Below are 26,585 nucleotides of genomic sequence, written 5' to 3'. Positions count from 1 at the left end.
GGCTTGTTCTCAAATTTACCATAATTTCCACACTTGAGAGGCTGGTGAAATGAAACAGCACTACTACACTTTCCCATTCATCAGCCGGAAGCAGAACAACTCCGAGAACCGGGCGAAAAATAATTAGGATGCGGGATCAGGTGTTGCGCGCGTGCATCTGTGCCTGTACAGGGGCACGCAGGCACATGAGCATTCACGGGAGGCAGCAGCAGTAGCACGGGGGCAGATGAGCACCACCAGTCATTTGACCTCGACAGGTGAATGCTTGCAGATGTACTCACAGCACACTTATTAGAAGAGGCCCAAATGCCCGAGAAAACTGCCGTCAGATTACGCCGGAAACAACAACGGCTTTTTAAACAACTACAGCCGCCAGAACGGTACCGGCGGCAGCACTGCAGGAGCTGCTCAGGAACCGCTGGGGCAACCCCAGCGCACCGGGTGCTCAGCGCGTGGCCCTGACCCCACCGCATGGCATGTCACCCTTGGGCAGGAAGCTTGACATTTTCTGGAAGCACCGGTGTCATTTCACGGGCTTTGCCGTCGCTTTGCGCTTGTGGGGTAACACTATAGAGTTTTTCAGAAAGTGTTGGAGCAACTTTGGTACCTTTTCCATTCAGGCACACTGGGAGTGAGCTGTGGGGCTGCTGCCAGGGGCTCTGCTCAGCACAGCATGGCTGGAGCTGGCCCAGGACCTCCTTCGAAAGACAGACTGGTCAGACACACAGCTATCCTGAATCATCAAGGATAATCCTATGTTCAAGTTCAAGTTCCTACCTTCCAGTTCAAGTTCAAGTTCCTACGTTCCAATTGGTGCCCGTTACCTCTTGTCCTGGATCATCAAAGATGATCCAGGACAAGAGGTAACGGGTACAAACTGGAACCTAGGAACTTCTATCAAAGCATGAGGAGGAACTTCTTTACTTTGAGGGTGGCAGAGCGCTGGAACAGGCTGCCCAGGGAGGCAGTAGAGTCTCCGACCCCAGAGACATTCAAAACCCGCCTGGAGGTCATCCTGTGCAACCTGCTGTAGGTGACCCTGCTCTGGCAGGGTGGTGTACTGGATGATCTCCAAACCTCCTTTCCAACCCAAAGCAATCTGTGATTCTGTGATCAGAGCTGTTCTTCGAAATCTGTTCCTAGGAAATCGCTGCGAGAAGGAGGATTCACCTGAGGAGCAGGCCTAAGATGGAGGATTGAACAAACAAGTAGCTCTTACCTGAGGAATCGGCTATCCCATGGAACAACTTCTGAGAAAGATTCTGCAACATTACTAGGGGTCCGCCAAAACATACAATTACTTGCCATGTTCCAGTTAAAGCCTAAACTATCGAGTTGGCATTTCTTTTTAAAAGTGTATAAAGAAGCGGTAATGGGCCAAATCCTCAAGCCACTCTAAATCAACACGATTTGCTTGCCTCCGCTGGAACACCCGCTCTCTATTTCAGTTCAGGAGCTAACACACAGTATCTTAATATGCATTTAGGTTAATATTTGCACTTTGCAGGGCTAGGTAGATTGCACGGCTGGCACATATCAGACTAAATGTCACTTCCGAAAGCTAAGGGACCGAACCGGAAGCTGCCATTCAGAGGGACTACCTGACAACATGTGGAACCTCTCCGGAAAAGCCTTCCCACCTCAAGCAACTCCTTTTGATTAATCTTTCACATAGACAATACACGTTATATACACCGACACACCCTCCCGGCCTTTGCCTCCACAGATCCTGTGGTTGGCTAATTAAAGGAGGAGGTGTAACTATCAATCTAATCTGGCTTGTTCTCAAATTTACCATAATTTCCACACTTGAGAGGCTGGTGAAATGAAACAGCACTACTACACTTTCCCATTCATCAGCCGGAAGCAGAACAACTCCGAGAACCGGGCGAAAAATAATTAGGATGCGGGATCAGGTGTTGCGCGCGTGCATCTGTGCCTGTACAGGGGCACGCAGGCACATGAGCATTCACGGGAGGCAGCAGCAGTAGCACGGGGGCAGATGAGCACCACCAGTCATTTGACCTCGACAGGTGAATGCTTGCAGATGTACTCACAGCACACTTATTAGAAGAGGCCCAAATGCCCGAGAAAACTGCCGTCAGATTACGCCGGAAACAACAACGGCTTTTTAAACAACTACAGCCGCCAGAACGGTACCGGCGGCAGCACTGCAGGAGCTGCTCAGGAACCGCTGGGGCAACCCCAGCGCACCGGGTGCTCAGCGCGTGGCCCTGACCCCACCGCATGGCATGTCACCCTTGGGCAGGAAGCTTGACATTTTCTGGAAGCACCGGTGTCATTTCACGGGCTTTGCCGTCGCTTTGCGCTTGTGGGGTAACACTATAGAGTTTTTCAGAAAGTGTTGGAGCAACTTTGGTACCTTTTCCATTCAGGCACACTGGGAGTGAGCTGTGGGGCTACTGCCAGGGGCTCTGCTCAGCACAGCATGGCTGGAGCTGGTCCGGGACCTCCTTCGAAAGACAGACTGGTCAGACACACAGCTATCCTGAATCATCAAGGATAATCCTATGTTCAAGTTCCTACCTTCCAGTTCAAGTTTAAGTTCCTAAGTTCCAATTGGTGCCCGTTACCTCTTGTCCTGGATCATCAAAGATGATCCAGGACAAGAGGTAACGGGTACAAACTGGAACCTAGGAACTTCTATCAAAGCATGAGGAGGAACTTCTTTACTTTGAGGGTGGCAGAGCGCTGGAACAGGCTGCCCAGGGAGGCAGTAGAGTCTCCGACCCCAGAGACATTCAAAACCCGCCTGGAGGTCATCCTGTGCAACCTGCTGTAGGTGACCCTGCTCTGGCAGGGTGGTGTACTGGATGATCTCCAAACCTCCTTTCCAACCCAAAGCAATCTGTGATTCTGTGATCAGAGCTGTTCTTCGAAATCTGTTCGTAGGAAATCGCTGCGAGAAGGAGGATGCACCTGAGGAGCAGGCCTAAGATGGAGGATTGAACAAACAAGTAGCTCTTAACTGAGGAATCGGCTATCCCATGGAACAACTTCTGAGAAAGATTCTGCAACATTACTAGGGGTCCGCCAAAACATACAATTACTTGCCATGTTCCAGTTAAAGCCTAAACTATCGAGTTGGCATTTCTTTTTAAAAGTGTATAAAGAAGCGGTAATGGGCCAAATCCTCAAGCCACTCTAAATCAACACGATTTGCTTGCCTCCGCTGGAACACCCGCTCTCTATTTCAGTTCAGGAGCTAACACACAGTATCTTAATATGCATTTAGGTTAATATTTGCACTTTGCAGGGCTAGGTAGATTGCACGGCTGGCACATATCAGACTAAATGTCACTTCCGAAAGCTAAGGGACCGAACCGGAAGCTGCCATTCAGAGGGACTACCTGACAACATGTGGAACCTCTCCGGAAAAGCCTTCCCACCTCAAGCAACTCCTTTTGATTAATCTTTCACATAGACAATACACGTTATATACACCGACACACCCTCCCGGCCTTTGCCTCCACAGATCCTGTGGTTGGCTAATTAAAGGAGGAGGTGTAACTATCAATCTAATCTGGCTTGTTCTCAAATTTACCATAATTTCCACACTTGAGAGGCTGGTGAAATGAAACAGCACTACTACACTTTCCCATTCATCAGCCGGAAGCAGAACAACTCCGAGAACCGGGCGAAAAATAATTAGGATGCGGGATCAGGTGTTGCGCGCGTGCATCTGTGCCTGTACAGGGGCACGCAGGCACATGAGCATTCACGGGAGGCAGCAGCAGTAGCACGGGGGCAGATGAGCACCACCAGTCATTTGACCTCGACAGGTGAATGCTTGCAGATGTACTCACAGCACACTTATTAGAAGAGGCCCAAATGCCCGAGAAAACTGCCGTCAGATTACGCCGGAAACAACAACGGCTTTTTAAACAACTACAGCCGCCAGAACGGTACCGGCGGCAGCACTGCAGGAGCTGCTCAGGAACCGCTGGGGCAACCCCAGCGCACCGGGTGCTCAGCGCGTGGCCCTGACCCCACCGCATGGCATGTCACCCTTGGGCAGGAAGCTTGACATTTTCTGGAAGCACCGGTGTCATTTCACGGGCTTTGCCGTCGCTTTGCGCTTGTGGGGTAACACTATAGAGTTTTTCAGAAAGTGTTGGAGCAACTTTGGTACCTTTTCCATTCAGGCACACTGGGAGTGAGCTGTGGGGCTACTGCCAGGGGCTCTGCTCAGCACAGCATGGCTGGAGCTGGTCCGGGACCTCCTTCGAAAGACAGACTGGTCAGACACACAGCTATCCTGAATCATCAAGGATAATCCTATGTTCAAGTTCCTACCTTCCAGTTCAAGTTTAAGTTCCTAAGTTCCAATTGGTGCCCGTTACCTCTTGTCCTGGATCATCAAAGATGATCCAGGACAAGAGGTAACGGGTACAAACTGGAACCTAGGAACTTCTATCAAAGCATGAGGAGGAACTTCTTTACTTTGAGGGTGGCAGAGCGCTGGAACAGGCTGCCCAGGGAGGCAGTAGAGTCTCCGACCCCAGAGACATTCAAAACCCGCCTGGAGGTCATCCTGTGCAACCTGCTGTAGGTGACCCTGCTCTGGCAGGGTGGTGTACTGGATGATCTCCAAACCTCCTTTCCAACCCAAAGCAATCTGTGATTCTGTGATCAGAGCTGTTCTTCGAAATCTGTTCGTAGGAAATCGCTGCGAGAAGGAGGATGCACCTGAGGAGCAGGCCTAAGATGGAGGATTGAACAAACAAGTAGCTCTTAACTGAGGAATCGGCTATCCCATGGAACAACTTCTGAGAAAGATTCTGCAACATTACTAGGGGTCCGCCAAAACATACAATTACTTGCCATGTTCCAGTTAAAGCCTAAACTATCGAGTTGGCATTTCTTTTTAAAAGTGTATAAAGAAGCGGTAATGGGCCAAATCCTCAAGCCACTCTAAATCAACACGATTTGCTTGCCTCCGCTGGAACACCCGCTCTCTATTTCAGTTCAGGAGCTAACACACAGTATCTTAATATGCATTTAGGTTAATATTTGCACTTTGCAGGGCTAGGTAGATTGCATGGCTGGCACATATCAGACTAAATGTCACTTCCGAAAGCTAAGGGACCGAACCGGAAGCTGCCATTCAGAGGGACTACCTGACAACATGTGGAACCTCTCCGGAAAAGCCTTCCCACCTCAAGCAACTCCTTTTGATTAATCTTTCACATAGACAATACACGTTATATACACCGACACACCCCCCCGGCCTTTGCCTCCACAGATCCTGTGGTTGGCTAATTAAAGGAGGAGGTGTAACTATCAATCTAATCTGGCTTGTTCTCAAATTTACCATAATTTCCACACTTGAGAGGCTGGTGAAATGAAACAGCACTACTACACTTTCCCATTCATCAGCCGGAAGCAGAACAACTCCGAGAACCGGGCGAAAAATAATTAGGATGCGGGATCAGGTGTTGCGCGCGTGCATCTGTGCCTGTACAGGGGCACGCAGGCACATGAGCATTCACGGGAGGCAGCAGCAGTAGCACGGGGGGAGATGAGCACCACCAGTCATTTGACCTCGACAGGTGAATGCTTGCAGATGTACTCACAGCACACTTATTAGAAGAGGCCCAAATGCCCGAGAAAACTGCCGTCAGATTACGCCTGAAACAACAACGGCTTTTTAAACAACTACAGCCGCCAGAACGGTACCGGCGGCAACACTGCAGGAGCTGCTCAGGAACCGCTGGGGCAACCCCAGCGCACCGGGTGCTCAGCGCGTGGCCCTGACCCCACCGCATGGCATGTCACCCTTGGGCAGGAAGCTTGACATTTTCTGGAAGCACCGGTGTCATTTCACGGGCTTTGCCGTCGCTTTGCGCTTGTGGGGTAACACTATAGAGTTTTTCAGAAAGTGTTGGAGCAACTTTGGTACCTTTTCCATTCAGGCACACTGGGAGTGAGCTGTGGGGCTGCTGCCAGGGGCTCTGCTCAGCACAGCATGGCTGGAGCTGGTCCAGGACCTCCTTCGAAAGACAGACTGGTCAGACACACAGCTATCCTGAATCATCAAGGATAATCCTATGTTCAAGTTCCTACGTTCCAGTTCAAGTTCAAGTTCCTACGTTCCAATTGGTGCCCGTTACCTCTTGTCCTGGATCATCAAAGATGATCCAGGACAAGAGGTAACGGGTACAAACTGGAACGTAGGAACTTCTATCAAAGCATGAGGAGGAACTTCTTTACTTTGAGGGTGGCAGAGCGCTGGAACAGGCTGCCCAGGGAGGCGGTAGAGTCTCCGACCCCAGAAACATTCAAAACCCGCCTGGAGGTCATCCTGTGCAACCTGCTGTAGGTGACCCTGCTCTGGCAGGGGGGTTGGGCTGGATGATCTCCAGAGGTCCTTTCCAACCCTAACCAATCTGTGATTCTGTGATCAGAGCTGTTCTTCGAAATCTGTTCCTAGGAAATCGCTGCGAGAAGGAGGATGCACCTGAGGATCAGGCCTAAGATGGAGGATTGAACAAACAAGTAGCTCTTACCTGAGGAATCGGCTATCCCATGGAACAACTTCTGAGAAAGTTTCTGCAACATTACTAGGGGTCCGCCAAAACATACAATTTCTTGCCATGTTCCAGTTAAAGCCTAAACTATCGAGTTGGCATTTCTTTTTAAAAGTGTATAAAGAAGCGGTAATGGGCCAAATCCTCAAGCCACTGTAAATCAACACGATTTGCTTGCCTCCGCTGGAACACCCGCTCTCTATTTCAGTTCAGGAGCTAACACACAGTATCTTAATATGCATTTAGGTTAATATTTGCACTTTGCAGGGCTAGGTAGATTGCACGGCTGGCACATATCAGACTAAATGTCACTTCCGAAAGCTAAGGGACCGAACCGGAAGCTGCCATTCAGAGGGACTACCTGACAACATGTGGAACCTCTCCGGAAAAGCCTTCCCACCTCAAGCAACTCCTTTTGATTAATCTTTCACATAGACAATACACGTTATATACACCGACACACCCCCCCGGCCTTTGCCTCCACAGATCCTGTGGTTGGCTAATTAAAGGAGGAGGTGTAACTATCAATCTAATCTGGCTTGTTCTCAAATTTACCATAATTTCCACACTTGAGAGGCTGGTGAAATGAAACAGCACTACTACACTTTCCCATTCATCAGCCGGAAGCAGAACAACTCCGAGAACCGGGCGAAAAATAATTAGGATGCGGGATCAGGTGTTGCGCGCGTGCATCTGTGCCTGTACAGGGGCACGCAGGCACATGAGCATTCACGGGAGGCAGCAGCAGTAGCACGGGGGCAGATGAGCACCACCAGTCATTTGACCTCGACAGGTGAATGCTTGCAGATGTACTCACAGCACACTTATTAGAAGAGGCCCAAATGCCCGAGAAAACTGCCGTCAGATTACGCCGGAAACAACAACGGCTTTTTAAACAACTACAGCCGCCAGAACGGTACCGGCGGCAGCACTGCAGGAGCTGCTCAGGAACCGCTGGGGCAACCCCAGCGCACCGGGTGCTCAGCGCGTGGCCCTGACCCCACCGCATGGCATGTCACCCTTGGGCAGGAAGCTTGACATTTTCTGGAAGCACCGGTGTCATTTCACGGGCTTTGCCGTCGCTTTGCGCTTGTGGGGTAACACTATAGAGTTTTTCAGAAAGTGTTGGAGCAACTTTGGTACCTTTTCCATTCAGGCACACTGGGAGTGAGCTGTGGGGCTGCTGCCAGGGGCTCTGCTCAGCACAGCATGGCTGGAGCTGGTCCAGGACCTCCTTCGAAAGACAGACTGGTCAGACACACAGCTATCCTGAATCATCAAGGATAATCCTATGTTCAAGTTCCTACGTTCCAGTTCAAGTTCAAGTTCCTACGTTCCAATTGGTGCCCGTTACCTCTTGTCCTGGATCATCAAAGATGATCCAGGACAAGAGGTAACGGGTACAAACTGGAACGTAGGAACTTCTATCAAAGCATGAGGAGGAACTTCTTTACTTTGAGGGTGGCAGAGCGCTGGAACAGGCTGCCCAGGGAGGCGGTAGAGTCTCCCACCCCAGAGACATTCAAAACCCGCCTGGAGGTCATCCTGTGCAACCTGCTGTAGGTGACCCTGCTCTGGCAGGGGGGTTGGGCTGGATGATCTCCAGAGGTCCTTTCCAACCCTAACCAATCTGTGATTCTGTGATCAGAGCTGTTCTTCGAAATCTGTTCGTAGGAAATCGCTGCGAGAAGGAGGATGCACCTGAGGATCAGGCCTAAGATGGAGGATTGAACAAACAAGTAGCTCTTACCTGAGGAATCGGCTATCCCATGGAACAACTTCTGAGAAAGTTTCTGCAACATTACTAGGGGTCCGCCAAAACATACAATTTCTTGCCATGTTCCAGTTAAAGCCTAAACTATCGAGTTGGCATTTCTTTTTAAAAGTGTATAAAGAAGCGGTAATGGGCCAAATCCTCAAGCCACTGTAAATCAACACGATTTGCTTGCCTCCGCTGGAACACCCGCTCTCTATTTCAGTTCAGGAGCTAACACACAGTATCTTAATATGCATTTAGGTTAATATTTGCACTTTGCAGGGCTAGGTAGATTGCACGGCTGGCACATATCAGACTAAATGTCACTTCCGAAAGCTAAGGGACCGAACCGGAAGCTGCCATTCAGAGGGACTACCTGACAACATGTGGAACCTCTCCGGAAAAGCCTTCCCACCTCAAGCAACTCCTTTTGATTAATCTTTCACATAGACAATACACGTTATATACACCGACACACCCCCCCGGCCTTTGCCTCCACAGATCCTGTGGTTGGCTAATTAAAGGAGGAGGTGTAACTATCAATCTAATCTGGCTTGTTCTCAAATTTACCATAATTTCCACACTTGAGAGGCTGGTGAAATGAAACAGCACTACTACACTTTCCCATTCATCAGCCGGAAGCAGAACAACTCCGAGAACCGGGCGAAAAATAATTAGGATGCGGGATCAGGTGTTGCGCGCGTGCATCTGTGCCTGTACAGGGGCACGCAGGCACATGAGCATTCACGGGAGGCAGCAGCAGTAGCACGGGGGCAGATGAGCACCACCAGTCATTTGACCTCGACAGGTGAATGCTTGCAGATGTACTCACAGCACACTTATTAGAAGAGGCCCAAATGCCCGAGAAAACTGCCGTCAGATTACGCCGGAAACAACAACGGCTTTTTAAACAACTACAGCCGCCAGAACGGTACCGGCGGCAGCACTGCAGGAGCTGCTCAGGAACCGCTGGGGCAACCCCAGCGCACCGGGTGCTCAGCGCGTGGCCCTGACCCCACCGCATGGCATGTCACCCTTGGGCAGGAAGCTTGACATTTTCTGGAAGCACCGGTGTCATTTCACGGGCTTTGCCGTCGCTTTGCGCTTGTGGGGTAACACTATAGAGTTTTTCACAAAGTGTTGGAGCAACTTTGGTACCTTTTCCATTCAGGCACACTGGGAGTGAGCTGTGGGGCTGCTGCCAGGGGCTCTGCTCAGCACAGCATGGCTGGAGCTGGCCCAGGACCTCCTTCGAAAGACAGACTGGTCAGACACACAGCTATCCTGAAACATCAAGGATAATCCTATGTTCAAGTTCCTACGTTCCAATTGAAGTTCAAGTTCCTACGTTCCAATTGGTGCCCGTTACCTCTTGTCCTGGATCATCAAAGATGATCCAGGACAAGAGGTAACGGGTACAAACTGGAACGTAGGAACTTCTATCAAAGCATGAGGAGGAACTTCTTTACTTTGAGGGTGGCAGAGCGCTGGAACAGGCTGCCCAGGGAGGCGGTAGAGTCTCCGACCCCAGAGACATTCAAAACCCGCCTGGAGGTCATCCTGTGCAACCTGCTGTAGGTGACCCTGCTCTGGCAGGGGGGTTGGGCTGGATGATCTCCAGAGGTCCTTTCCAACCCTAACCAATCTGTGATTCTGTGATCAGAGCTGTTCTTCGAAATCTGTTCGTAGGAAATCGCTGCGAGAAGGAGGATGCACCTGAGGATCAGGCCTAAGATGGAGGATTGAACAAACAAGTAGCTCTTACCTGAGGAATCGGCTATCCCATGGAACAACTTCTGAGAAAGTTTCTGCAACATTACTAGGGGTCCGCCAAAACATACAATTTCTTGCCATGTTCCAGTTAAAGCCTAAACTATCGAGTTGGCATTTCTTTTTAAAAGTGTATAAAGAAGCGGTAATGGGCCAAATCCTCAAGCCACTGTAAATCAACACGATTTGCTTGCCTCCGCTGGAACACCCGCTCTCTATTTCAGTTCAGGAGCTAACACACAGTATCTTAATATGCATTTAGGTTAATATTTGCACTTTGCAGGGCTAGGTAGATTGCACGGCTGGCACATATCAGACTAAATGTCACTTCCGAAAGCTAAGGGACCGAACCGGAAGCTGCCATTCAGAGGGACTACCTGACAACATGTGGAACCTCTCCGGAAAAGCCTTCCCACCTCAAGCAACTCCTTTTGATTAATCTTTCACATAGACAATACACGTTATATACACCGACACACCCCCCCGGCCTTTGCCTCCACAGATCCTGTGGTTGGCTAATTAAAGGAGGAGGTGTAACTATCAATCTAATCTGGCTTGTTCTCAAATTTACCATAATTTCCACACTTGAGAGGCTGGTGAAATGAAACAGCACTACTACACTTTCCCATTCATCAGCCGGAAGCAGAACAACTCCGAGAACCGGGCGAAAAATAATTAGGATGCGGGATCAGGTGTTGCGCGCGTGCATCTGTGCCTGTACAGGGGCACGCAGGCACATGAGCATTCACGGGAGGCAGCAGCAGTAGCACGGGGGCAGATGAGCACCACCAGTCATTTGACCTCGACAGGTGAATGCTTGCAGATGTACTCACAGCACACTTATTAGAAGAGGCCCAAATGCCCGAGAAAACTGCCGTCAGATTACGCCGGAAACAACAACGGCTTTTTAAACAACTACAGCCGCCAGAACGGTACCGGCGGCAGCACTGCAGGAGCTGCTCAGGAACCGCTGGGGCAACCCCAGCGCACCGGGTGCTCAGCGCGTGGCCCTGACCCCACCGCATGGCATGTCACCCTTGGGCAGGAAGCTTGACATTTTCTGGAAGCACCGGTGTCATTTCACGGGCTTTGCCGTCGCTTTGCGCTTGTGGGGTAACACTATAGAGTTTTTCAGAAAGTGTTGGAGCAACTTTGGTACCTTTTCCATTCAGGCACACTGGGAGTGAGCTGTGGGGCTGCTGCCAGGGGCTCTGCTCAGCACAGCATGGCTGGAGCTGGCCCAGGACCTCCTTCGAAAGACAGACTGGTCAGACACACAGCTATCCTGAATCATCAAGGATAATCCTATGTTCAAGTTCAAGTTCCTACCTTCCAGTTCAAGTTCAAGTTCCTACGTTCCAATTGGTGCCCGTTACCTCTTGTCCTGGATCATCAAAGATGATCCAGGACAAGAGGTAACGGGTACAAACTGGAACGTAGGAACTTCTATCAAAGCATGAGGAGGAACTTCTTTACTTTGAGGGTGGCAGAGCGCTGGAACAGGCTGCCCGGGGAGGCGGTAGAGTCTCCCACCCCAGAGACATTCAAAACCCGCCTGGAGGTCATCCTGTGCAACCTGCTGTAGGTGACCCTGCTCTGGCAGGGGGGTTGGGCTGGATGATCTCCAGAGCTCCTTTCCAACCCTAACCAATCTGTGATTCTGTGATCAGAGCTGTTCTTCGAAATCTGTTCCTAGGAAATCGCTGCGAGAAGGAGGATGCACCTGAGGAGCAGGCCTAAGATGGAGGATTGAACAAACAAGTAGCTCTTACCTGAGGAATCGGCTATCCCATGGAACAACTTCTGAGAAAGATTCTGCAACATTACTAGGGGTCCGCCAAAACATACAATTACTTGCCATGTTCCAGTTAAAGCCTAAACTATCGAGTTGGCATTTCTTTTTAAAAGTGTATAAAGAAGCGGTAATGGGCCAAATCCGCAAGCCACTGTAAATCAACACGATTTGCTTGCCTCCGCTGGAACACCCGCTCTCTATTTCAGTTCAGGAGCTAACACACACTATCTTAATATGCATTTAGGTTAATATTTGCACTTTGCGGGGCTAGGTAGATTGCACGGCTGGCACATATCAGACTAAATGTCACTTCCGAAAGCTAAGGGACCGAACCGGAAGCTGCCATTCAGAGGGACTACCTGACAACATGTGGAACCTCTCCGGAAAAGCCTTCCCACCTCAAGCAACTCCTTTTGATTAATCTTTCACATAGACAATACACGTTACTATTTTAAAAAGCTGAATTTTTAAGGACAGAATACCTTAACGAACAGAGGAAAATGTGAACCAATTAGCATCTTCAAGCACTCTGAGACGCAGGGAGAGAAGGCCTACATAGAGTAGCCAGGTCCCTTCAGAGACCACAGCTGTAGCCCCTCTCTGCAATGTTGCCTCCTGGCAGCTAGACCGGGTCCAACCCCAGGACCCAGACACACTGCCAGTCACTCCAGAGTGTCATTAAGATGCACGGCACCACGGCGCAATTCAAATCAATGTTTCTTTCCTGCACGTTGCAGCAGGCGAGGTAGCAAAGGTTGACGTGAAAAGTGGGAGAGCTGCCCAGTAACCGTGAGGTTTTGTATCATGCGAACTTACAAAATGGTCTGGAATAAAGAATCTGTGCAGTATTGCCTTTCACACGGTGTCTAATCTCGCACCGCTAGACAACTTCAACTACGAGTATCTGGGAGAACTCGAGATGGTTTCACAAAGACTTGTCATCCTCCTTCACCAGATCACTCTCTGGAAGGCGTGAGGGAGGGGGAGTTGAAATACATCATATTAGAATGAATAGAAATGGTAATGATCGGGCTCTTCCACAACACTTCCGCTCTAAGTAATCAGTTAATTAACCCTGAATCGAGCGGGCTTGCTGGTCAGGAATACAGCAGTTGGATTGACAACAGCTTCCAGACTCCTGCTTCTCAAGGACAAGATTCGGTAACCCTTATTGATGTTAAACATTAGCTTACCCTGTGAGCAACCTCCAGAAATCAAGAGCGATTGTGCTACGTGAGGAAGACTGGCAGAACCTCATACCAATTTACAAGACAAGAAAGAACAGACAAGAAAGAACCTCCAGCAATCTCGCCATGGTAAAATCGTATGCCCCCCCACCGACACGCCCCCCGGCCTTTGCCTCCACAGATCCTGTGGTTGGCTAATTAAAGGAGGAGGTGTAACTATCAATCTAATCTGGCTTGTTCTCAAATTTACCATAATTTCCACACTTGAGAGGCTGGTGAAATGAAACAGCACTACTACACTTTCCCATTCATCAGCCGGAAGCAGAACAACTCAGAGAACCGGGCGAAAAATAATTAGGATGCGGGATCAGGTGTTGCGCGCGTGCATCTGTGCCTGTACAGGGGCACGCAGGCACATGAGCATTCACGGGAGGCAGAAGCAGTAGCACGGGGGCAGATGAGCACCACCAGTCATTTGACCTCGACAGGTGAATGCTTGCAGATGTACTCACAGCACACTTATTCGAAGAGGCCCAAATGCCCGAGAAAACTGCCGTCAGATTACGCCGGAAACAACAACGGCTTTTTAAACAACTACAGCCGCCAGAACGGTACCGGCGGCAGCACTGCAGGAGCTGCTCAGGAACCGCTGGGGCAACCCCAGCGCACCGGGTGCTCAGCGCGTGGCCCTGACCCCACCGCATGGCATGTCACCCTTGGGCAGGAAGCTTGACATTTTCTGGAAGCACCGGTGTCATTTCACGGGCTTTGCCGTCGCTTTGCGCTTGTGGGGTAACACTATAGAGTTTTTCAGAAAGTGTTGGAGCAACTTTGGTACCTTTTCCATTCAGGCACACTGGGAGTGAGCTGTGGGGCTGCTGCCAGGGGCTCTGCTCAGCACAGCATGGCTGGAGCTGGTCAAGGACCTCCTTCGAAAGACAGACTGGTCAGACACACAGCTATCCTGAATCATCAAGGATAATCCTATGTTCAAGTTCAAGTTCCTACCTTCCAGTTCAAGTTCAAGTTCCTACGTTCCAATTGGTGCCCGTTACCTCTTGTCCTGGATCATCAAAGATCCAGGACATCAAAGATGATCCAGGACAAGAGGTAACGGGTACAAACTGGAACCTAGGAACTTCTATCAAAGCATGAGGAGGAACTTCTTTACTTTGAGGGTGGCAGAGCGCTGGAACAGGCTGCCCAGGGAGGCGGTAGAGTCTCCCACCCCAGAGACATTCAAAACCCGCCTGGAGGTCATCCTGTGCAACCTGCTGTAGGTGACCCTGCTCTGGCAGGGGGGTTGGGCTGGATGATCTCCAGAGCTCCTTTCCAACCCTAACCAATCTGTGATTCTGTGATCAGAGCTGTTCTTCGAAATCTGTTCCTAGGAAATCGCTGCGAGAAGGAGGATGCACCTGAGGAGCAGGCCTAAGATGGAGGATTGAACAAACAAGTAGCTCTTACCTGAGGAATCGGCTATCCCATGGAACAACTTCTGAGAAAGATTCTGCAACATTACTAGGGGTCCGCCAAAACATACAATTACTTGCCATGTTCCAGTTAAAGCCTAAACTATCGAGTTGGCATTTCTTTTTAAAAGTGTATAAAGAAGCGGTAATGGGCCAAATCCGCAAGCCACTGTAAATCAACACGATTTGCTTGCCTCCGCTGGAACACCCGCTCTCTATTTCAGTTCAGGAGCTAACACACAGTATCTTAATATGCATTTAGGTTAATATTTGCACTTTGCGGGGCTAGGTAGATTGCACGGCTGGCACATATCAGACTAAATGTCACTTCCGAAAGCTAAGGGACCGAACCGGAAGCTGCCATTCAGAGGGACTACCTGACAACATGTGGAACCTCTCCGGAAAAGCCTTCCCACCTCAAGCAACTCCTTTTGATTAATCTTTCACATAGACAATACACGTTACTATTTTAAAAAGCTGAATTTTTAAGGACAGAATACCTTAACGAACAGAGGAAAATGTGAACCAATTAGCATCTTCAAGCACTCTGAGACGCAGGGAGAGAAGGCCTACATAGAGTAGCCAGTTCCCTTCAGAGACCACAGCTGTAGACCCTCTCTGCAATGTTGCCTCCTGGCAGCTAGACCGGGTCCAACCCCAGGACCCAGACACACTGCCAGTCACTCCAGAGTGTCATTAAGATGCACGGCACCACGGCGCAATTCAAATCAATGTTTCTTTCCTGCACGTTGCAGCAGGCGAGGTAGCAAAGGTTGACGTGAAAAGTGGGAGAGCTGCCCAGTAACCGTGAGGTTTTGTATCATGCGAACTTACAAAATGGTCTGGAATAAAGAATCTGTGCAGTATTGCCTTTCACACGGTGTCTAATCTCGCACCGCTAGACAACTTCAACTACGAGTATCTGGGAGAACTCGAGATGGTTTCACAAAGACTTGTCATCCTCCTTCACCAGATCACTCTCTGGAAGGCGTGAGGGAGGGGGAGTTGAAATACATCATATTAGAATGAATAGAAATGGTAATGATCGGGCTCTTCCACAACACTTCCGCTCTAAGTAATCAGTTAATTAACCCTGAATCGAGCGGGCTTGCTGGTCAGGAATACAGCAGTTGGATTGACAACAGCTTCCAGACTCCTGCTTCTCAAGGACAAGATTCGGTAACCCTTATTGATGTTAAACATTAGCTTACCCTGTGAGCAACCTCCAGAAATCAAGAGCGATTGTGCTACGTGAGGAAGACTGGCAGAACCTCATACCAATTTACAAGACAAGAAAGAACAGACAAGAAAGAACCTCCAGCAATCTCGCCATGGTAAAATCGTATGCCCCCCCACCGACACGCCCCCCGGCCTTTGCCTCCACAGATCCTGTGGTTGGCTAATTAAAGGAGGAGGTGTAACTATCAATCTAATCTGGCTTGTTCTCAAATTTACCATAATTTCCACACTTGAGAGGCTGGTGAAATGAAACAGCACTACTACACTTTCCCATTCATCAGCCGGAAGCAGAACAACTCAGAGAACCGGGCGAAAAATAATTAGGATGCGGGATCAGGTGTTGCGCGCGTGCATCTGTGCCTGTACAGGGGCACGCAGGCACATGAGCATTCACGGGAGGCAGCAGCAGTAGCACGGGGGCAGATGAGCACCACCAGTCATTTGACCTCGACAGGTGAATGCTTGCAGATGTACTCACAGCACACTTATTAGAAGAGGCCCAAATGCCCGAGAAAACTGCCGTCAGATTACGCCGGAAACAACAACGGCTTTTTAAACAACTACAGCCGCCAGAACGGTACCGGCGGCAGCACTGCAGGAGCTGCTCAGGAACCGCTGGGGCAACCCCAGCGCACCGGGTGCTCAGCGCGTGGCCCTGACCCCACCGCATGGCATGTCACCCTTGGGCAGGAAGCTTGACATTTTCTGGAAGCACCGGTGTCATTTCACGGGCTTTGCCGTCGCTTTGCGCTTGTGGGGTAACACTGTAGAGTTTTTCAGAAAGTGTTGGAGCAACTTTGGTACCTTTTCCATTCAGGCACACTGGGAGTGAGGTGTGGGGCTGCTGCCAGGGGCTCTGCTCAGCACAGCATGGCTGGAGCTGGCCCAGGACCTCCTTCGAAAGACAGACTGGTCAGACACACAGCTATCCTGAATCATCAAGGATAATCCTATGTTCAAGTTCCTACGTTCCAGTTGAAGTTCAATTTCCTACGTTCCAATTGGTGCCCGTTACCTCTTGTCCTGGATCATCAAAGATGATCCAGGACAAGAGGTAACGGGTACAAACTGGAACCTAGGAACTTCTATCAAAGCATGAGGAGGAACTTCTTTACTTTGAGGGTGGCAGAGCGCTGGAACAGGCTGCCCGGGGATGCGGTAGAGTCTCCGACCCCAGAGACATTCAAAACCCGCCTGGAGGTCATCCTGTGCAACCTGCTGTAGGTGACCCTGCTCTGGCAGGGGGGTTGGGCTGGATGATCTCCAGAGCTCCTTTCCAACCCTAACCAATCTGTGATTCTGTGATCAGAGCTGTTCTTCGAAATCTGTTCCTAGGAAATCGCTGCGAGAAGGAGGATGCACCTGAGGAGCAGGCCTAAGATGGAGGATTGAACAAACAAGTAGCTCTTACCTGAGGAATCGGCTATCCCATGGAACAACTTCTGAGAAAGATTCTGCAACATTACTAGGGGTCCGCCAAAACATACAATTACTTGCCATGTTCCAGTTAAAGCCTAAACTATCGAGTTGGCATTTCTTTTTAAAAGTGTATAAAGAAGCGGTAATGGGCCAAATCCTCAAGCCACTGTAAATCAACACGATTTGCTTGCCTCCGCTGGAACACCCGCTCTCTATTTCAGTTCAGGAGCTAACACACACTATCTTAATATGCATTTAGGTTAATATTTGCACTTTGCAGGGCTAGGTAGATTGCACGGCTGGCACATATCAGACTAAATGTCACTTCCGAAAGCTAAGGGACCGAACCGGAAGCTGCCATTCAGAGGGACTACCTGACAACATGTGGAACCTCTCCGGAAAAGCCTTCCCACCTCAAGCAACTCCTTTTGATTAATCTTTCACATAGACAATACACGTTATATACACCGACACACCCCCCCGGCCTTTGCCTCCACAGATCCTGTGGTTGGCTAATTAAAGGAGGAGGTGTAACTATCAATCTAATCTGGCTTGTTCTCAAATTTACCATAATTTCCACACTTGAGAGGCTGGTGAAATGAAACAGCACTACTACACTTTCCCATTCATCAGCCGGAAGCAGAACAACTCCGAGAACCGGGCGAAAAATAATTAGGATGCGGGATCAGGTGTTGCGCGCGTGCATCTGTGCCTGTACAGGGGCACGCAGGCACATGAGCATTCACGGGAGGCAGCAGCAGTAGCACGGGGGGAGATGAGCACCACCAGTCATTTGACCTCGACAGGTGAATGCTTGCAGATGTACTCACAGCACACTTATTAGAAGAGGCCCAAATGCCCGAGAAAACTGCCGTCAGATTACGCCAGAAACAACAACGGCTTTTTAAACAACTACAGCCGCCAGAACGGTACCGGTGGCAGCACTGCAGGAGCTGCTCAGGAACCGCTGGGGCAACCCCAGCGCACCGGGTGCTCAGCGCGTGGCCCTGACCCCACCGCATGGCATGTCACCCTTGGGCAGGAAGCTTGACGTTTTCTGGAAGCACCGGTGTCATTTCACGGGCTTTGCCGTCGCTTTGCGCTTGTGGGGTAACACTATAGAGTTTTTCAGAAAGTGTTGGAGCAACTTTGGTACCTTTTCCATTCAGGCACACTGGGAGTGAGCTGTGGGGCTGCTGCCAGGGGCTCTGCTCAGCACAGCATGGCTGGAGCTGCTCCAGGACCTCCTTCGAAAGACAGACTGGTCAGACACACAGCTATCCTGAATCATCAAGGATAATCCTATGTTCAAGTTCCTACGTTCCAGTTCAAGTTCAAGTTCCTACGTTCCAATTGGTGCCCGTTACGTCTTGTCCTGGATCATCAAAGATGATCCAGGACAAGAGGTAACGGGTACAAACTGGAACCTAGGAACTTCTATCAAAGCATGAGGAGGAACTTCTTTACTTTGAGGGTGGCAGAGCGCTGGAACAGGCTGCCCAGGGAGGCGGTAGAGTCTCCGACTCCAGAAACATTCAAAACCCGCCTGGAGGTCATCCTGTGCAACCTGCTGTAGGTGACCCTGCTCTGGCAGGGGGGTTGCACTACATGATCTCCAGAGGTCCTTTCCAACCCTAACCAATCTGTGATTCTGTGATCAGAGCTGTTCTTCGAAATCTGTTCCTAGGAAATCGCTGCGAGAAGGAGGATGCACCTGAGGAGCAGGCCTAAGATGGAGGATTGAACAAACAAGTAGCTCTTACCTGAGGAATCGGCTATCCCATGGAACAACTTCTGAGAAAGATTCTGCAACATTACTAGGGGTCCGCCAAAACATACAATTACTTGCCATGTTCCAGTTAAAGCCTAAACTATCGAGTTGGCATTTCTTTTTAAAAGTGTATAAAGAAGCGGTAATGGGCCAAATCCTCAAGCCACTGTAAATCAACACGATTTGCTTGCCTCCGCTGGAACACCCGCTCTCTATTTCAGTTCAGGAGCTAACACACACTATCTTAATATGCATTTAGGTTAATATTTGCACTTTGCAGGGCTAGGTAGATTGCACGGCTGGCACATATCAGACTAAATGTCACTTCCGAAAGCTAAGGGACCGAACCGGAAGCTGCCATTCAGAGGGACTACCTGACAACATGTGGAACCTCTCCGGAAAAGCCTTCCCACCTCAAGCAACTCCTTTTGATTAATCTTTCACATAGACAATACACCTTATATACACCGACACACCCCCCCGGCCTTTGCCTCCACAGATCCTGTGGTTGGCTAATTAAAGGAGGAGGTGTAACTATCAATCTAATCTGGCTTGTTCTCAAATTTACCATAATTTCCACACTTGAGAGGCTGGTGAAATGAAACAGCACTACTACACTTTCCCATTCATCAGCCGGAAGCAGAACAACTCCGAGAACCGGGCGAAAAATAATTAGGATGCGGGATCAGGTGTTGCGCGCGTGCATCTGTGCCTGTACAGGGGCACGCAGGCACATGAGCATTCACGGGAGGCAGCAGCAGTAGCACGGGGGCAGATGAGCACCACCAGTCATTTGACCTCGACAGGTGAATGCTTGCAGATGTACTCACAGCACACTTATTAGAAGAGGCCCAAATGCCCGAGAAAACTGCCGTCAGATTACGCCGGAAACAACAACGGCTTTTTAAACAACTACAGCCGCCAGAACGGTACCGGCGGCAGCACTGCAGGAGCTGCTCAGGAACCGCTGGGGCAACCCCAGCGCACCGGGTGCTCAGCGCGTGGCCCTGACCCCACCGCATGGCATGTCACCCTTGGGCAGGAAGCTTGACGTTGTCTGGAAGCACCGGTGTCATTTCACGGGCTTTGCCGTCGCTTTGCGCTTGTGGGGTAACACTATAGAGTTTTTCAGAAAGTGTTGGAGCAACTTTGGTACCTTTTCCATTCAGGCACACTGGGAGTGAGCTGTGGGGCTGCTGCCAGGGGCTCTGCTCAGCACAGCATGGCTGGAGCTGGTCCAGGACCTCCTTCGAAGGACAGACTGGTCAGACACACAGCTATCCTGAATCATCAAGGATAATCCTATGTTCAAGTTCCTACCTTCCAGTTCAAGTTCAAGTTCCTACGTTCCAATTGGTGCCCGTTACCTCTTGTCCTGGATCATCAAAGATGATCCAGGACAAGAGGTAACAGGTACAAACTGGAACCTAGGAACTTCTATCAAAGCATGAGGAGGAACTTCTTTACTTTGAGGGTGGCAGAGCGCTGGAACAGGCTGCCCAGGGAGGCAGTAGAGTCTCCGACTCCAGAAACATTCAAAACCCGCCTGGAGGTCATCCTGTGCAACCTGCTGTAGGTGACCCTGCTCTGGCAGGGGGGTTGCACTACATGATCTCCAGAGGTCCTTTCCAACCCTAACCAATCTGTGATTCTGTGATCAGAGCTGTTCTTCGAAATCTGTTCCTAGGAAATCGCTGCGAGAAGGAGGATGCACCTGAGGAGCAGGCCTAAGATGGAGGATTGAACAAACAAGTAGCTCTTACCTGAGGAATCGGCTATCCCATGGAACAACTTCTGAGAAAGATTCTGCAACATTACTAGGGGTCCGCCAAAACATACAATTACTTGCCATGTTCCAGTTAAAGCCTAAACTATCGAGTTGGCATTTCTTTTTAAAAGTGTATAAAGAAGCGGTAATGGGCCAAATCCTCAAGCCACTGTAAATCAACACGATTTGCTTGCCTCCGCTGGAACACCCGCTCTCTATTTCAGTTCAGGAGCTAACACACAGTATCTTAATATGCATTTAGGTTAATATTTGCACTTTGCAGGGCTAGGTAGATTGCACGGCTGGCACATATCAGACTAAATGTCACTTCCGAAAGCTAAGGGACCGAACCGGAAGCTGCCATTCAGAGGGACTACCTGACAACATGTGGAACCTCTCCGGAAAAGCCTTCCCACCTCAAGCAACTCCTTTTGATTAATCTTTCACATAGACAATACACGTTATATACACCGACACACCCCCCCGGCCTTTGCCTCCACAGATCCTGTGGTTGGCTAATTAAAGGAGGAGGTGTAACTATCAATCTAATCTGGCTTGTTCTCAAATTTACCATAATTTCCACACTTGAGAGGCTGGTGAAATGAAACAGCACTACTACACTTTCCCATTCATCAGCCGGAAGCAGAACAACTCAGAGAACCGGGCGAAAAATAATTAGGATGCGGGATCAGGTGTTGCACGCATGCTTCTGTGCCTGTACAGGGGCACGCAGGCACATGAGCATTCACGGGAGGCAGCAGCAGCAGTAGCACGGGGGGAGATGAGCACCACCAGTCATTTGACCTCGACAGGTGAATGCTTGCAGATGTACTCACAGCACACTTATTAGAAGAGGCCCAAATGCCCGAGAAAACTGCCGTCAGATTACGCCGGAAACAACAACGGCTTTTTAAACAACTACAGCTGCCAGAACGGTACCGGCGGCAGCACTGCAGGAGCTGCTCAGGAACCGCTGGGGCAATCCCAGCGCACCGGGTGCTCAGCGTGTGGCCCTGACCCCACCGCATGGCATGTCACCCTTGGGCAGGAAGCTTGACATTTTCTGGAAGCACCGGTGTCATTTCACGGGCTTTGCCGTCGCTTTGCGCTTGTGGGGTAACACTATAGAGTTTTTCAGAAAGTGTTGGAGCAACTTTGGTACCTTTTCCATTCAGGCACACTGGGAGTGAGCTGTGGGGCTGCTGCCAGGGGCTCTGCTCAGCACAGCATGGCTGGAGCTGGCCCAGGACCTCCTTCGAAAGACAGACTGGTCAGACACACAGCTATCCTGAATCATCAAGGATAATCCTATGTTCAAGTTCAAGTTCCTACCTTCCAGTTCAAGTTTAAGTTCCTACGTTCCAATTGGTGCCCGTTACCTCTTGTCCTGGATCATCAAAGATGATCCAGGACAAGAGGTAACGGGTACAAACTGGAACCTAGGAACTTCTATCAAAGCATGAGGAGGAACTTCTTTACTTTGAGGGTGGCAGAGCGCTGGAACAGGCTGCCCAGGGAGGCGGTAGAGTCTCCCACCCCAGAGACATTCAAAACCCGCCTGGAGGTCATCCTGTGCAACCTGCTGTAGGTGACCCTGCTCTGGCAGGGGGGTGTGGCTGGATGATCTCCAGAGGTCCTTTCCAACCCTAACCAATCTGTGATTCTGTGATCAGAGCTGTTCTTCGAAATCTGTTCCTAGGAAATCGCTGCGAGAAGGAGGATGCACCTGAGGAGCAGGCCTAAGATGGAGGATTGAACAAACAAGTAGCTCTTACCTGAGGAATCGGCTATCCCATGGAACAACTTCTGAGAAAGATTCTGCAACATTACTAGGGGTCCGCCAAAACATACAATTACTTGCCATGTTCCAGTTAAAGCCTAAACTATCGAGTTGGCATTTCTTTTTAAAAGTGTATAAAGAAGCGGTAATGGGCCAAATCCGCAAGCCACTGTAAATCAACACGATTTGCTTGCCTCCGCTGGAACACCCGCTCTCTATTTCAGTTCAGGAGCTAACACACACTATCTTAATATGCATTTAGGTTAATATTTGCACTTTGCGGGGCTAGGTAGATTGCACGGCTGGCACATATCAGACTAAATGTCACTTCCGAAAGCTAAGGGACTGAACCGGAAGCTGCCATTCAGAGGGACTACCTGACAACATGTGGAACCTCTCCGGAAAAGCCTTCCCACCTCAAGCAACTCCTTTTGATTAATCTTTCACATAGACAATACACGTTACTATTTTAAAAAGCTGAATTTTTAAGGACAGAATACCTTAACGAACAGAGGAAAATGTGAACCAATTAGCATCTTCAAGCACTCTGAGACGCAGGGAGAGAAGGCCTACATAGAGTAGCCAGGTCCCTTCAGAGACCACAGCTGTAGCCCCTCTCTGCAATGTTGCCTCCTGGCAGCTAGACCGGGTCCAACCCCAGGACCCAGACACACTGCCAGTCACTCCAGAGTGTCATTAAGATGCACGGCACCACGGCGCAATTCAAATCAATGTTTCTTTCCTGCACGTTGCAGCAGGCGAGGTAGCAAAGGTTGACGTGAAAAGTGGGAGAGCTGCCCAGTAACCGTGAGGTTTTGTATCATGCGAACTTACAAAATGGTCTGGAATAAAGAATCTGTGCAGTATTGCCTTTCACACGGTGTCTAATCTCGCACCGCTAGACAACTTCAACTACGAGTATCTGGGAGAACTCGAGATGGTTTCACAAAGACTTGTCATCCTCCTTCACCAGATCACTCTCTGGAAGGCGTGAGGGAGGGGGAGTTGAAATACATCATATTAGAATGAATAGAAATGGTAATGATCGGGCTCTTCCACAACACTTCCGTTCTAAGTAATCAGTTAATTAACCCTGAATCGAGCGGGCTTGCTGGTCAGGAATACAGCAGTTGGATTGACAACAGCTTCCAGACTCCTGCTTCTCAAGGACAAGATTCGGTAACCCTTATTGATGTTAAACATTAGCTTACCCTGTGAGCAACCTCCAGAAATCAAGAGCGATTGTGCTACGTGAGGAAGACTGGCAGAACCTCATACCAATTTACAAGACAAGAAAGAACAGACAAGAAAGAACCTCCAGCAATCTCGCCATGGTAAAATCGTATACCCCCCCACCGACACGCCCCCCGGCCTTTGCCTCCACAGATCCTGTGGTTGGCTAATTAAAGGAGGAGGTGTAACTATCAATCTAATCTGGCTTGTTCTCAAATTTACCATAATTTCCACACTTGAGAGGCTGGTGAAATGAAACAGCACTACTACACTTTCCCATTCATCAGCCGGAAGCAGAACAACTCAGAGAACCGGGCGAAAAATAATTAGGATGCGGGATCAGGTGTTGCGCGCGTGCATCTGTGCCTGTACAGGGGCACGCAGGCACATGAGCATTCACGGGAGGCAGCAGCAGTAGCACGGGGGCAGATGAGCACCACCAGTCATTTGACCTCGACAGGTGAATGCTTGCAGATGTACTCACAGCACACTTATTAGAAGAGGCCCAAATGCCCGAGAAAACTGCCGTCAGATTACGCCGGAAACAACAACGGCTTTTTAAACAACTACAGCCGCCAGAACGGTACCGGCGGCAGCACTGCAGGAGCTGCTCAGGAACCGCTGGGGCAACCCCAGCGCACCGGGTGCTCAGCGCGTGGCCCTGACCCCACCGCATGGCATGTCACCCTTGGGCAGGAAGCTTGACATTTTCTGGAAGCACCGGTGTCATTTCACGGGCTTTGCCGTCGCTTTGCGCTTGTGGGGTAACACTATAGAGTTTTTCAGAAAGTGTTGGAGCAACTTTGGTACCTTTTCCATTCAGGCACACTGGGAGTGAGCTGTGGGGCTGCTGCCAGGGGCTCTGCTCAGCACAGCATGGCTGGAGCTGGTCCAGGACCTCCTTCGAAAGACAGACTGGTCAGACACACAGCTATCCTGAATCATCAAGGATAATCCTATGTTCAAGTTCCTACGTTCCAGTTCAAGTTCAAGTTCCTACGTTCCAATTGGTGCCCGTTACCTCTTGTCCTGGATCATCAAAGATGATCCAGGACAAGAGGTAACGGGTACAAACTGGAACCTAGGAACTTCTATCAAAGCATGAGGAGGAACTTCTTTACTTTGAGGGTGGCAGAGCGCTGGAACAGGCTGCCCAGGGAGGCAGTAGAGTCTCCGACCCCAGAGACATTCATAACCCGCCTGGAGGTCATCCTGTGCAACCTGCTGTAGGTGACCCTGCTCTGGCAGGGGGGTTGGACTGGATGATCTCCAGAGCTCCTTTCCAACCCTAACCAATCTGTGATTCTGTGATCAGAGCTGTCCTTCGAAATCTGTTCCTAGGAAATCGCTGCGAGAAGGAGGATGCACCTGAGGAGCAGGCCTAAGATGGAGGATTGAACAAACAAGTAGCTCTTACCTGAGGAATCGGCTATCCCATGGAACAACTTCTGAGAAAGATTCTGCAACATTACTAGGGGTCCGCCAAAACATACAACTACTTGCCATGTTCCAGTTAAAGCCTAAACTATCGAGTTGGCATTTCTTTTTAAAAGTGTATAAAGAAGCGGTAATGGGCCAAATCCTCAAGCCACTGTAAATCAACACGATTTGCTTGCCTCCGCTGGAACACCCGCTCTCTATTTCAGTTCAGGAGCTAACACACACTATCTTAATATGCATTTAGGTTAATATTTGCACTTTGCAGGGCTAGGTAGATTGCACGGCTGGCACATATCAGACTAAATGTCACTTCCGAAAGCTAAGGGACCGAACCGGAAGCTGCCATTCAGAGGGACTACCTGACAACATGTGGAACCTCTCCGGAAAAGCCTTCCCACCTCAAGCAACTCCTTTTGATTAATCTTTCACATAGACAATACACGTTATATACACCGACACACCCCCCCGGCCTTTGCCTCCACAGATCCTGTGGTTGGCTAATTAAAGGAGGAGGTGTAACTATCAATCTAATCTGGCTTGTTCTCAAATTTACCATAATTTCCACACTTGAGAGGCTGGTGAAATGAAACAGCACTACTACACTTTCCCATTCATCAGCCGGAAGCAGAACAACTCCGAGAACCGGGCGAAAAATAATTAGGATGTGGGATCAGGTGTTGCGCGCGTGCATCTGTGCCTGTACAGGGGCACGCAGGCACATGAGCATTCACGGGAGGCAGCAGCAGTAGCACGGGGGCAGATGAGCACCACCAGTCATTTGACCTCGACAGGTGAATGCTTGCAGATGTACTCACAGCACACTTATTAGAAGAGGCCCAAATGCCCGAGAAAACTGCCGTCAGATTACGCCGGAAACAACAACGGCTTTTTAAACAACTACAGCCGCCAGAACGGTACCGGCGGCAGCACTGCAGGAGCTGCTCAGGAACCGCTGGGGCAACCCCAGCGCACCGGGTGCTCAGCGCGTGGCCCTGACCCCACCGCATGGCATGTCACCCTTGGGCAGGAAGCTTGACATTTTCTGGAAGCACCGGTGTCATTTCACGGGCTTTGCCGTCGCTTTGCGCTTGTGGGGTAACACTATAGAGTTTTTCAGAAAGTGTTGGAGCAACTTTGGTACCTTTTCCATTCAGGCACACTGGGAGTGAGCTGTGGGGCTGCTGCCAGGGGCTCTGCTCAGCACAGCATGGCTGGAGCTGGCCCAGGACCTCCTTCGAAGGACAGACTGGTCAGACACACAGCTATCCTGAATCATCAAGGATAATCCTATGTTCAAGTTCAAGTTCCTACCTTCAAGTTCAAGTTCAAGTTCCTACGTTCCAATTGGTGCCCGTTACCTCTTGTCCTGGATCATCAAAGATGATCCAGGACAAGAGGTAACGG

The sequence above is a fragment of the Vanellus vanellus genome (assembly GCF_965231255.1).
Source record: "Vanellus vanellus genome assembly, chromosome: 10".
In the NCBI taxonomy this organism is placed as follows: Eukaryota; Metazoa; Chordata; class Aves; order Charadriiformes; family Charadriidae; genus Vanellus; species Vanellus vanellus.
The sequence above is the reverse complement of the archived record's forward strand: the minus strand, read 5'-3'. Positions refer to the sequence as shown.